Source organism: Lonchura striata, chromosome 9 (assembly GCF_046129695.1).
Source record: "Lonchura striata isolate bLonStr1 chromosome 9, bLonStr1.mat, whole genome shotgun sequence".
Taxonomy (NCBI): Eukaryota; Metazoa; Chordata; class Aves; order Passeriformes; family Estrildidae; genus Lonchura; species Lonchura striata.
Genome location: NC_134611.1, coordinates 8,617,142 through 8,630,514, shown reverse-complemented (window position 1 = coordinate 8,630,514; position 13,373 = coordinate 8,617,142). Strand labels below are relative to the sequence as shown.

Below are 13,373 nucleotides of genomic sequence, written 5' to 3'. Positions count from 1 at the left end.
GTCTTCTCTGGCCCCTCCCTGTGTCTAAATGGGGAATGCTCAGTGCAGCATCCCAAAGCCAGACTGGTGACCAGCCAAACATGAGGGACAGGGAAAACAAGGGCTTGGAGAAATGTGAAATCAGGCTGTAAAGGCAATTCACCTGTACCCCAGCAACTCTTTTTTTATAAGAAATGAAGAGAAGAAACTTCAGTTGTTATTTTTTTTTTCGACTGAGAAAATTAATTAACAAAAATACAAAGCAAAACCAGAAGACTGGTGAATTAGAATGTTTTCTAGCTGTCTGCCTTTCCCCCAAACACAGCTATGCTTGGGTGGTAGTGTAAATTTGTCTAATGTTCTTAAAGCAGATGCAAAGCCCAGTGAATCCAGCGGGAGATTTTTCACTGGCTTCTTTTGACTTTGGATGACTCCTAACTCTGTAGGCAAAATAACACGCACAAGTAATCAACATTTGCCCCTTTTTGGAAACCCATCAGCCCAAAAGGGCTGTGGCCATGTGTTTGTTATGTGTTTGTTGTTGCATCTTCCTCTGACTCTCTGTAAGGAAAGTGCAGATCATCAGGACACGATGCGGCAGCGCTTGAGATCTTGGCTGTGGAATTGTTTATTGAACAGTGACAGACTGCAGCACATCCCTTTCAGGAATGATAAGGAAAGTTTTATGCAAGCCCACATCTGCACTTGGCTGGGCACAATAATGTCATGTTCCTGATTAGCCATAAATTTGTCTGAAGCACTTGCTGAAGTAGGAGCGCCCATGGTGATGATTTCTGCTGCACAGCTTGTGTTGTTTCCCCTGTTCCAAACTCGGGGTGCAGCAGTGAAATATAACCCTCTAGAAGTGCTGGGCCTTGTTATTTCCTACTCTGTTTCTGCTACTTGCACTCTGACAAGCATTATGATTTCTTTAGTCCCTGTTAAAGGTAAGTGCTCAAGGCCAGGTTGGACTGTGGCAGGTCTCTCCCAACCCAAACCATCCTATAAGTGAATGAGGAATGTTTCTCTGCAATCTTCTCATCTAGCTCACCTGTGGACAGTCAAATCATCTTTAACCCAGTGCTCAATGATCCCTTTTACCTGTGAGAAACATCCCTTTCCTGAGCCACACTGCACAGAAGTAGCACAGGGAGGCTCTGGATGGGCTGTGAGGTTTTCCTTGGATGCTGTGATCCCATCCACAAAGCCCTGGGTCTTCCCTGCTCCGTCATGACCTGCAGCATCTCTGGCTATTACAGTAGATTAACAATATTTATTTATTAATATCAAACAAAGGTAAGTTTTTGTCATTGACCCTGTGCTAGGACCTCCCACAGCTGTAACAGAGGTTTCCAAAGCTCTTGTGCCATATAACCCAGAGTTTTCTGTGTAGTGCATCTCCCTGAAGACCAGTAGTGAGGTTAACCTCTCAGAGTGGGAGGTTAACAAAGGCTTCTTGCACATTGAAAGCCTTTTTCTGACATTAGAAGTATGATTTTGGTATTAGATATTGCCTTATCAATGTAGCCATTTACTGGTGTGTCTTTATATCTAGATTATGTCATAATTCACCTTTTTTTCTCATGCCCATATTTTTGGGGATGTTTAAAAGAAGGCCAGGTCTGAAGATAATAGGAAATAGTGAGCAAACTGCAGTAGAGGGCTGAGAATATTGCTTCTTTCCATAAAGTATGTCTACTTGCCCTGAATACAGGGAAAACAGCTAGTCTGACATAACGATAATATAAACTGACTTTCTGCCTTTTTCCAGAGTTAACTTTGGATCCCAGATATGAAGCCTGGACAGAGAAAAAGACAATTGTCATATCTGCCCTGATGCTTTCTGTCATTTATTGAAGCTCATCTGATACAGCTGCAGCTTGTTCTTATATTGATCTTTGATATCTGAAGAGAATTCCCCAAAAAGTCCTTCTGGGTGGGAAATGCAGCTTGAGCAGAAGCAGCTTCCATCTGGAAAAGGACATTGAGGTACCAGGACTCTGATTATTTGGAAGCAAGGAGCAAACTCACACATTCTCTATCAGTACCATTATCCTTGCAAAAGGCTCAGGAAAGAGCCAGTGAGATGTGCAGCCTTTTCTGCATTTGCGAGTAAAACCTGGAGCTTCTCTGTATGAATTGGAGCAGTCAGAGAGAAACTATCAGCTAAATCTGAGAATGAACTGAGGATCTGAGAGGGTCCCCCCATGACTCCTGTTCAGCAGCTCTGTATATTGTTTTAAAGGACCCTTATGCAAGAAGGATGTTGCCTTCTGAAAGAGGAGACTGTTTTGCTTACTTGTTGTGGGAAAATCTTCAAATTACAGCCCTTCCTGCTTATATTATGGCATTCTAGGGTTCAGCCTGCTGTAGCTGCCCTGTGCTGTGTGGGATGCAGGATCCATGGCAGATAAATCCACAGCCAAAAGCCTGTTGTTACAACAGAAGTCTCTTGCCAGAGAGCCTGAGTTATTTCAGAGCTTCTCATTACAGCTGAATGCAGTTAATAGTGGTGTGTGCTCTGGAACCTGTGTGGGAGACAGGTCAGAGTGTCCTGGAGCACAGAGTCCCCAGTGGCTCCACAGCAGGTACAGCCTCCAGTGGAGGCTGCAGTGACAGGGGACAGCTCCAAACTAACCTTGGACAAAACACTCCAGCCCACATTCTGCCTGGAAGGCTCAGTTTTGGCTAATTCCACCATCAGAAAGTGAGCCACTTTCCAGGGAGATGAGGGGGAAAGAGGGAAATTCAGTTCAGGAAGTGGGCTGATCCCAATGGAAACTCTGACAGTAATCTCGACCAGGATGAAACGTTGGTGTCTTGGAATTCCCATTCATGGGTCTTCCAGTCCTGACTGCAGATGTCCCTATTCCCAGCAGTGGCCAGGCTGCTTGGGTGGATTCCCAGCCATTCCTGTCACTGGTGCATCACCCTTTTCACTGCCTGGAGAGACCATAACCTGTCAGAGGAAATGCAGCTCACTCCTCACCCTTTGCAAAAACAGGGATGTGATGCAGAGCTGCATCTCCCATGAGCCATGAATGGCACTTGAGCTTTGAAACATTTTAGTTTTGCCTCAAAAAAAAAAAAAAAAAGCTATTTTGAGAAGAAGAAGTTTCTGACCCACTTTCTAACCTGCTGCATTTTAACATGAAGGTTCATGATCTCAGCAAGGTGGGGGGATTCACACAAGCATAACTTCACAGAGCTCTGGTTGTCCAGGAAATAACAGATAGAAATTATTCATAGCTGAGAGCAGTCTTGAGAAAGCATTGCAAGGAGCAATGGTTGGAGCTTTTCAAATCTCCTGGAATCATCTCCTTTCCTGAAGAGCACTGAGAGATCCTGGTGGTCCTAGGGTAGGGGGAAGAGGAGATGGGTTCTTCATATACTGAGTCTGGTTTGAAGTTGGCTGGCAGCATCTTTCAGTGGAAAAGGCTTTTACATGCCTGCTTTGACTGCTAAAAAATTAGGCAGTGTGTGCAAATTAAAATGTAAAAATCATATTCAAACTTTTTGAAGCAGCCAACTCAAAGATGCAGCTCTCAGGCCTGGCTGCAGGTCCTGGGCCCTTATCAGGGTAAGAGGCATGAACCTGAAGCCTGGCACCCTCTGGCCCTGGCTGCAGAGTGGTTTCTTTGCTGGGTACATGGCATTTCTCAGGCTGTGCTCTGGGCAGGCCATGCTATATTTAAATACATTTTGCTGGTGAGGGGCTAAAGGGCCTCTAGAGCTGCAACTTCCTAAGGGCTATTCTGCAGATTCCTTCCTCCTTTCTTATTTTCTATTTTTTTTTTTTTTTTCCTTTAAAGGAAACTATCAATCTTCTTAGGAAATAATCTTTTGTCTATGTCATGAAAAACCTGTGCTCTCCTGGCTGGGAGGGTGGAAGGGCCAATAGGAAGAAGTGCCACTTGTGCATTTCGATACAACCAAGCGTGTCTTAAATAAACATATGTTTATTTTTCTACCTTTCTGTTGAATTGCATCCTTGCCAGCATAGAAGGTAAAAGTATCCAGTTCAAAGGAGGCAACTGCAAGCCTAGCCTGACATCCTGTCATAAATATAGAACTGGCCCCATGACAATGCCCTGCTCGGAAACAATGGGAGCTGGGAGAGAGAAATGTGTGAATTAACACAGTCAAGGCAAACGATGAACAGCTGATGGAGGAAAAGAGCTGTGGCCAGGCTGCCAGCTCTCCAGGCTGCCTCTGAGCTGGCCTTTGTCCCCTTCACAGAGTGTGTGATGTCCCTGCTGCACTCATGTGCCAGCCATGATGCCACCCTGGGGACCCAAGGACACGGGACACCCTTCTGTGCCAAACCACAGAAGAGATTTTCTTTCCCCTTTGCTCAGACTGGGGCAGAGCAGGAGCTTTCCCTGCTTTTGCCCCTGTCCCACCTTGCTGACAGGACCCGTGGCCTTGGGGTGAAGCATCTTTCTGCCCTGCCCAGTGCTCAGATCAGGATTTGCAGTGCAGGGAAGCTGCAGCCAGCCTGATTCCCTGCCCTCAGGACAGCTCTGGATAAATCCCTGTGGCCAGGTTATATCCTCCCTCCATCATGTATTGGAATGGCAGTGGACACCCATTTCCAGGAGCAGGATGAGACCCCCAGGCTCTGCTGAGACAGATTTATCCCAGTCAGGCTTTGCCACGAGGAAATCGAGTTCCAGGGGAATTAGGAACCTTAGTGACACTTCCTGTGATACCTGAGAAACCTGTCATGACTTAGTAAGAAGCAGCCTGTGGCTGTCAGTGGTTCTTGGCTCTGGCTGGGGGCCTGGCAGAACTCACCAAATCCTGTCCCAGCCAGGAGCAGAGTGGGATAAGAAAGGAATCCAGGATAAGACAGGAGCCACATGCCTCTGTACCTGGTTTTCACCTTTACAATATGCTTGTGGGGACATTGCTGTGACCTTTTGGGCACTGATGGCTAAGGTGGGTGCACTCCTATGAAGCCAGGCAGCATTTTCCCTCTGGTGAATCCCTCATATAAACTGTATTGAGTTTAAAAACATCAGCAGAGAGGCGCTTAGTTTAGCTTACGTTCATCCTTGTTTTTCTTTGACTAATTATAGTTTTTTTGTGACTGTCACGTTGAACATGATGGCTTGCAATGGCAAGAATTCACCTCACTTTTGTCCAAAGCCACCTTCAGCTCCCCGGCTGAGCCACAGGACAGCAGCCACAGCGATAGCAAGTGACAGTCACCAGCTTATCTAGCACACAGAGTGTGGCATTTGTGAGCTGAAGCCCTGGGTTTTCTTCCCTCCTCTTTCTGTGCAGCACAGGGTGTGCCCCATTTGACCTAAATATTTGTGAAGTTACATCCTTGGGACAGGCTGACAAAAGGTTATAAACTCATTTGTTTTCATCTTTTCCTAAGGCTGGCAGGCTGCAGCGAGGCATCACAGCTGCCTCACATGGGTGCCTCTCACCTTCCCCTGACCCAGCTGGGGCTGGCCAACATCTGAGACTGGGCTGTGGGCCTGATCCACACAATTCCTGCTTCCTTGCCCCCAGAGACTGTGCCAGCAGCTGCCTCAGCACTTTCTGTAGCCATGGACTTGGAGATGCCACTGGGGATAAGAAGCAAATGGTGTCGTGTCACTGTCAGAGGGGCTCTGTGTGCTCTGGGGTGTGAGGCACAGCTCAGTGAGCCCCTGAGAACCAGCAAAGTGCTGTGGGGGTCAGGGTTTTCCACTGACATCAGTGCCATTGGGTTCCCTTGTACCTGCCCTACCAGCTGTGCTCATCTTTGGGGAAAAATGGGGAAGAGTGAGTTTTGCATGTCAGTGGAAGGAAACCAGGCAGCTTAATCCCAAAGGTGAAGTGTGTGCTCATAGTAACACCAGTTTTTACATCTCCCAGCACTGTTCAACAGCAGCTGCACTGAATTACGGTTGTGGCACTGCTGTTTCTTTTTGGACCAGAGAGGAGTGAGGTGCAGCTTTGGAATTTAAGCATAAGACAGAGCAGAAGGCGTTTTTCCACTCCACTCTTGGCTTCAACTGTGGTCAAATTCCACAGCAACTTCAAGAACCTCTCCTAATGTGGGTGCCAGCTGTGCCCAACATCTGGACTCTCTTGGGTGCAAATATGCTTTTGCACTCTAGGAGAGTGTCAGAATCCAAAGTCAGAGGTGACTTTCTTTGAAAACTGACCAAGGGATTAATTCAGTGAGAGAAGAGTAATTTGAAAAAAAAATAAAGCTGATTTTAAATAGAGTTGAGTGCTTGATGGGTGTAGAGAACCTTCCCTACGTAACTGAAAAAGATTCACTAAAAGAATACATGGATTTCTGAGTTCTTGTCCAAGTGTTTTACCATTCTTAGGGTAAAATTGTATTTTCCTAATAGCTGATCTGAATTTCCCATGCTGCAACTTATCTTTAGCTGTGCACTTTTGAGAGAGCAGGTTTGATCTTCTCAGCCCATAGTCTCATGGAAGCTAGAATTCCCCATTGCTGTCTCATGCCATGTGCTTTGGCCTCACTTCCTCCCTCCCCTTCCTCAGGATCGTGTCCTGGGGATTCCAAAGCTGGATGCAACATCCACATGAGGGCTCCCCACTGCTGAACACAGGGGCAGAACCACTTCCTCCAACCTGCTGCTTGCATTCTCTCTGTTGTGGCCCAGTTCAAAGCTGAATTTTGTCCCTGCAAGGGCACATGGAGTGAGGCTTAGTTGCAATGTAATAAATATCCCTCTCTCCCCCCATGGCAGGCAGATCTGCAAAATGTCCCTGACTGACCTCCTGTAAGTCTATATAAGCACCAGGGCCACATAAGGACTTGAGCAATCCTCTACAGCTTCTATTTTTTCATGCAGTTCCATGTTGCATCCAGCATCTGATTGACCCTGTCACCAAAGCCTGGCTTTAAGTGTTTGTAAGCTCCCAGCAAAACCAGCAGCAAAAGTAAAAACTTTTCTGCTCCTTGAAATTTCGGTCCCAGGATCTTTTGTTCCCTTTTGTTCAGGTCTCTGGGAAATGCAAAGATCTGGGAGAAGTTTCCAGGAAAACAGTGTCCTTCATGTAGTTTTATTTCATTGATCTTGGAAGTCTGGCTATTGTTGACCACTGACTACTCACTCTGGTTGCAAATGAAGAAATAAACAAGAATGCAGCTGGAGCAAGGACTGGACAGACTGGACAAACCCCTGTGTACAAGCTTTCCACCCCAAAGGACCTGCACATCCATAGCTGATTGACAGATATATTATTTGTGTTGCCTGCGGGGGTGGAGAGCTGAAATTCTAGGAGGAAAAGGGGGATCTGTGGAGGTTCCCAAAGTGACATTGTGATGTCCTGAATCTACAGCTGCTGAGCAGCAGTGAGACTCCACTGATAGCCATTTTGCTCTGTGTTTAGGAAAGTCCTTCTCGGGTTGTCCCAAGGCCATCCATGCTATTCCTCCTGCTTCTGCCCCATTCTGTGCCTGGAGTGCCCAAGACTTGCTTTGCTCTTTGGCCTCAGCCTTTTGGGTGCTTCCAGCTGTGCTCTGCTACCATGTCTGGTGGCACTGGAAATGGAAGTGCCACCAGCCACCCCCACCAGGGCTACAGAGCCCACGCCGAGACCTGGAGCCACCTGTGCCAGCAGGAGGGTGAGGCTCTGTGTGTGTGTCTGTGCCAGCCAGGTGCTCTCAGCCCAAACCCTGAACTTTTGCACCGTGCTAAGGGGAAGGTGGATAATTTGGGGGTGGTGGGAAGCCTGAGAATCCAGCAGCATTCCTGTATCCAGACTAGGTGGGGCAGCGACAAGGGGATATTAGCTCTCCTTAGCAGTGTCTGAAACTTCCTTGTATTGTTTGTCCAATGCTAAGAGCTTCCCCCCAACACTAAAAATAGCTTTTTGTTTGTAAGTTCACTTTGCATTCACGTTTCCTCTCTTGGTTTTCTCAAGAGGTTCCTTGATATCTGTAAATTTGCTTGACCAACAGGAACAAAAGGCAGCAAAAGTCTCCCTGTTTGAAGATGGGGAGGATTTCACATCAGAAAGAGAGAGGGGGAGGCAGCTCTTAATATCTTCTTATATTTAGTGCAGGTTTGATAGGTGAGAGCAAGCACTATGCTCAGCCTTTATTCCATTTACCCAGTGAGAGCAGAAAGGGAATGCATTGTCCTCCTGGGATCCCAGGGAATAGTTGGCAGTGATACCACATAGTGAAAAATGCTGTGCTCAAAAATACTCCAGCAACCACCAAGCAACAGCAATCACAGTGACTCTTAGCTCTACCCTTGGCAGCTGTTATCTGGACCAGATGTTGTCTTAAGTAAAAGGGAGATGCTGTTTTCTGGAACAGAGGGATATATATTATTTTCTGACATTATTGCTCGATTGATTTCCTTTAAAAATAATGCCTTGTAGAATGCTAATAAATAGCTGTTTATTTTGACAGCAGTGTCAAGAACATGCTAATGTGTTATTGTTTGGATTGGGGACACTTAAGATGTATAAAAGGAGTTTGTGTTGCTGGTTCCAGGGAAGCAGGAGGGTTTTGCTCTTGGTGGACCCAGTCCAGAGAATGTGCTTTACGTATGGGTGTTTATATCTTGCTCCGCCTGTAAGAGTTCATTTGCTTGATGAAAGATTGTTTGCTAGCACTCTAGGAGCTGGCAGGGAGGTATTTATACCATTGTCAACCCTGAAAAAAGTTTCAGATGTCACAAAAGTTCTTAGATTATACTGGGGGCGGGGGGGGGGGGGGGAATTAATTAAATCTGAATTTCTTCTTAATTTGTTAGTGCTCAAAAGTGATCTGGCCTTCAGGCCTTGGAATCTGGAATGATCTACTTGTTTTCTATTGCAGTGATCCTGCCTTGAAGCCAGGCAGCTCTGTCTGATCACAGGAGTGTGGAGCTCACTGTGGCACAGGAAACCAGGCTGAGCATCAGGTAAGGCAGCTCAGGCAGGGGCAGATATGCAGATATGTCTGGTAACTCACCCTGTCTGCAGGCAGATCCCAAAACTCAAATTCTGGGTGTGAGTGTAAAATCACAGGGCTGGAAAAGCCTCCTAAAGAGTCACCTCCTCCCCTCGTTCTCTCAGACGTGGAGCAAAAGCAGCTCCAAAAAAGGTGATGGAAACTCTGAGGCAGCCCTGTCCTGTCCCCACTGCCTGGGAAGTGTCCCCCATGGTACAGTCCCAGCCTTCCTGGCTTGTTTGCTTCTTGAGGGTGTGGTGCATGTGGTGGTGCTGCAGCATGAGTACTCAGTCCTTCTGGAAATACTGCAGCTCTTCTGAATGCCTCCAGGGAGCAAATATTGCACTGCTGGGCTATTTCAGCATCTGTAACTCGCTTGGGAAGGGAAAACAGAGCTATGAAACAGAAACAGAGCCCTTTATCCATACAAAAAGGAGCCCTGGAGACATGTGAGTATCAGCTCTTTGGAGGAGGAACATATTCTCAATTCCACACTTGTGCTGGAGCAAGTACCCAGTGTGTGGTTGAAGCATCTCCACCTCTCTGAGGATGAGCCCCAAAGATCCCACGAGCTTCAGCAGCAGGAAAAGTCACAGTCCTTTGCTTTTGTGACATATCAGGCATTGAAACAATACTTCCTCTGGAAAGGTCATGGCACTGATTCATGCAACAAGCCTTATCAACAAGTAGTTAATATTATATGTGAAATGTAGGCTCACATAGGTGTGAGAATGTTCCCTGAGACAGCATCTGAATTTATGTGGTGCTGGTAATAGGTGGATACATTTTCCACCAGGAACAAGTACAATAAAATCAGATTGCAACTGAAACGAAATGCTAAATTGAATCATAAAATTTCAAATAAAAATGAAGTGCTGGCGGACTCCCATCTAAATAGGACTCAATTAAAAGAAAAATTGTTGAAGCCAAAATTACTCCTGAAGCAATTGTGAAGGACAGCCCAATAACAAGTCAACATTTGAATGAATCACCATCCCTTGAATCCCCTTGAATTCACACCAAGGAATGGCCTTTTCAGATGGTGTTTCTGAATTTTTCAGCCTGTCTGCATGCACAGACATTTTTATTTTGGGCTGTTTGGGGCTGGTGCAGGGCTGTGTCCAGGAGGGTGTGCAGCAGGGCCTGAAGAAATCCCTCGAGCCCCTCCAGGTTTGGGTGCTCTGCTCACTTCCAGGACAAAGTTCCACACAGTAGAGTTTTTTTTTTTTCCAGATAATAATGAAAAAAGAGGTTGCTGAGAGCAAAAGATCTTTAGTCCATCTGGCACATTCAGCTTAGGGATGAGGTAACTCTGCACTGGGTGCTGTTACCCCTGAACACATTTTTGCCTGGTCTCCTACCAGATCTCTGACTTCCACAGGAACACTGTCTTAATGAACTACTGTTTCAAAATGTTATTTTTTATTCAGGTGGGAATATTTTCTATGAATTTTTTTAAAATTATGCTTTCTTGTGGCATTTTCTTGCAGCTGTAATTATGTAAAATGTTTGGTAAGGAATTTTATGACTAGATTTTTGTAATCAGAAAATATTAATCTAAGACAACCTGCCTGTGCTTGTATGTACAAGGGTCAGTTAAGTAAATCTCACAGTCCTGAAAACATTTCCAAGTGGTTTCAACTATGGAAAGCATGAACTCTAGGTTTTTTAAAAAAACAGTTTTATCTTGCTTTGCTGTTGCCTGTAACATTAAAACCAGAATGAACATTTCAGCTGATCCACACCATTTCCCCTCCTGAGATGATCCCTTTGCAAGGATTTTGGAGCTCTGGTTTTCCATTCCATCTCAGGACAGTAAAGCACTCCCCTGGCTCTGGTGTTGTGTGAGTAGGAAGATTTACTGGAGCTTTCTGACAACTCAGTCTGAGTTCCAGTTAGGTGGAAGAAATCCTCACTGCAGGGACATCTCAGCTGACTACGGTGCCATGCATTTTAATGTATTTTAAAGCATTTTTGGTTGTCAGAACAGTCACAGAGTTCTGCACACTTTCAGACACTTTTTGTTCCCAGAATGGAGCAGCAGCCCCTTTTTCCAGTAGAAAACTGACCCTGTTCCCTTTGTAATGGAGCTTAAAATTGGTTTTGATGGACCAGATTTGTTGGGAGGCCACGGGAGCAGAACCAGGGAGAAATAGAAAAGGTAAACTGTGATAAATAAAAAATGTAAACTGTGATGTACTGGGATATCCTGGCTTTACCTGTCCTGTGAGAGCTTCTAACACCGCTTAGTTACCAGAGGACAGAAACAGATATATAGTAAATAGCAGAGCCCTTGCAAATAATTGGAGTTTTGGGAGACAGGGCTAGAAGGGAAGTGAAAGGAGGAAGGAGAAGAAACCCTATATGAAAAAGATTTTGGTAACCTAGACATGTTTGAATTAAGCCAAATGTTCCCTCGTAGCCAGGTGTTTTCCAGAGAACCACAACTCCTCTGTGCACCTGAGCGACAGATGCCAGCTGAAGTGTCTGTTTCCTCAGAAGGAAATGGTTTGCTTTCTGTAAAGGCCTGGGCATGTTCTGCCCTGCTCTGAGAGCCAGCACATGCTGATGATTAAAGCAGTGGGCAACACAAAGCCTTTCTGGGCAGAAATCCTTCCCTGACTCCACGGAGCCCACGGGCTGTCCCAGGGGATGGCACAGCTCAGCAGCTCCGGGTGCACATTCAGGCTCAACCGAGAGGAAAAACATCACATCTTGCGAGGGGAATTCAGCTCTGGGAGCTTTGTGGGTTGCATCTGCACCCTGCTGGAGCTGGTGGCCACGAGGTCACACACGCCTGGGTGTGATGGTGTGGAGGGGAAGGACAGCACCGTGCTATCCAGCAGGGATAATCACTCGGGTCATGCGGACCATCCCCAGGAAGAAAGATGAACTTGCATTTTTCTCCAGTGATGGTGGTGATGTCATGATATGGTAAACAAAGTATTTCATCTTTTCTCCTTTTCTTCACTCAGTTCCAGGAGCTATGCAGGGTTTTCTGCCAGAAAGCTGACTTTTCTCCTGGCTGAGGCTCGAGGGCCCATCAGTGCTGAAACATCACTGGAATGTTCTGTCCTGCAGACACGGGGGAACAAAAACCTCTCTGGAGGAGGAAACACTAGCCTTAGAGCTACAAGCTCTGTTTCTGTACCTGTCACAGTTATTTATTATTTCAGGCAACTTCTGAATTTATATAGTGCTCCTGGAAAGTGGTGCTGAGCCCTGAATAAGTAGATGAATGGACTCTCAGCACTTCAGTGTTCATTTTGGCCAGAAAATAGAAAGCACTGTGATGGAACAGAAGGTAGAGCATCTGAAGTTACTGGGTCATGTAGCAATAGCCAGTGATTCTTTTATTTCCCACTGGTACAGCCTTGAAAGCAGCTGGTTTTGGGGATGAATAAAAGTGCAGTTTGTTTGCAATTAGTTGTTGTTGACTTTGCCAAAACACGGCTCGTTCAAACAAAACTGTAGTACACATGTGCACATGTGCTCTTACACACACACACACACACATATTCTGGCATGAGGCCACTCTGAAATACAGGCTCATTTCTCAGTTTGGTACAATATTGTTGCTTTCCGAGTATCCTGCTTGGGTTTGGGTACCAGCATCTTTCTCTCTCCTGTCACTGCCTGACCCTCATGAAAGCTTTGCTCCCAGAGCACTTTTCCCACCAGGAACAGACGTCAGAGGAGCTGGGATGAGGTCCAGCCTGGTGCCCTCTGCTCCTGTTGCTTACCCTCTGCTGGCTGTGCTCCCTCCTTCCCCTTGCTCTCCTCTTGCTGCTGGTGCTTTGGGTAAAGTGACTCAGCAGAGAATGGCAGAGAACAAGGTGACTCAGACACATCTGTCAGCACTCAGGAAAGGGCTCAGACTTCTTGGAACCTTCTTGTAGTATCTCTAAGTATGCCTAATATGGCCTTGAGTCTATTTCTTGGTTTTATGGGAAATGTGGCTCTGTCAGGTTGTCTGAGGCTGGAGGTTTAGGGAATCAGTAGAGTTAGTCTTGGGACAGATGTGTGAATGGAGAAGGGATGTGAAACTTCTGCTCTGCAGGGCTGTGGAGGTCTCAAGACCCATAAAATATTCCCAGTATTCTCCATCCCATCTAGAGAACCAGGCTTTCTGTCCCTCCAGCAGTTCCCAGTTACAAGGGGCATTTTTAAATAGGGGATCAGGCACAGAAATGTCATTGTTCTGGTGGTTCTTGTGGGTTGTGGGTGCATGAGGAAGCCAGGGGTTGCTGAGGGATGAGTCCCAGATATGTGCACATTTCCTCACTCTGTTTGCTGGCAGCTGTGGAGGTGCTGATCTCCATCAGGGAGGTGTGAGAACAACAGCTCCTCTTCTGAGTCAGGCAATTGTGAGATGGAAAATCTTGTTTTCATAAAACTCTCTGAAACTGGTTCTTTACAAGTGCAGTTTGGGCAAGAAAACTACATTTACTCACACAACCTCACA

General features: G+C 46.1%; 1 long non-coding RNA gene across 1 annotated transcript; it reads left to right on the top strand.

The window, feature by feature from the left end:
* Window positions 1-8,585: 8,585 nt before the first annotated feature.
* Window positions 8,586-11,898, top strand: LOC144246738 (uncharacterized). The gene is made up of 3 exons (XR_013340407.1): window positions 8,586-8,608; window positions 8,795-8,879; window positions 11,884-11,898. It is a non-coding gene; the product is annotated as an uncharacterized LOC144246738 (long non-coding RNA).
* The last annotated feature ends 1,475 nt before the right edge of the window (window positions 11,899-13,373 follow it).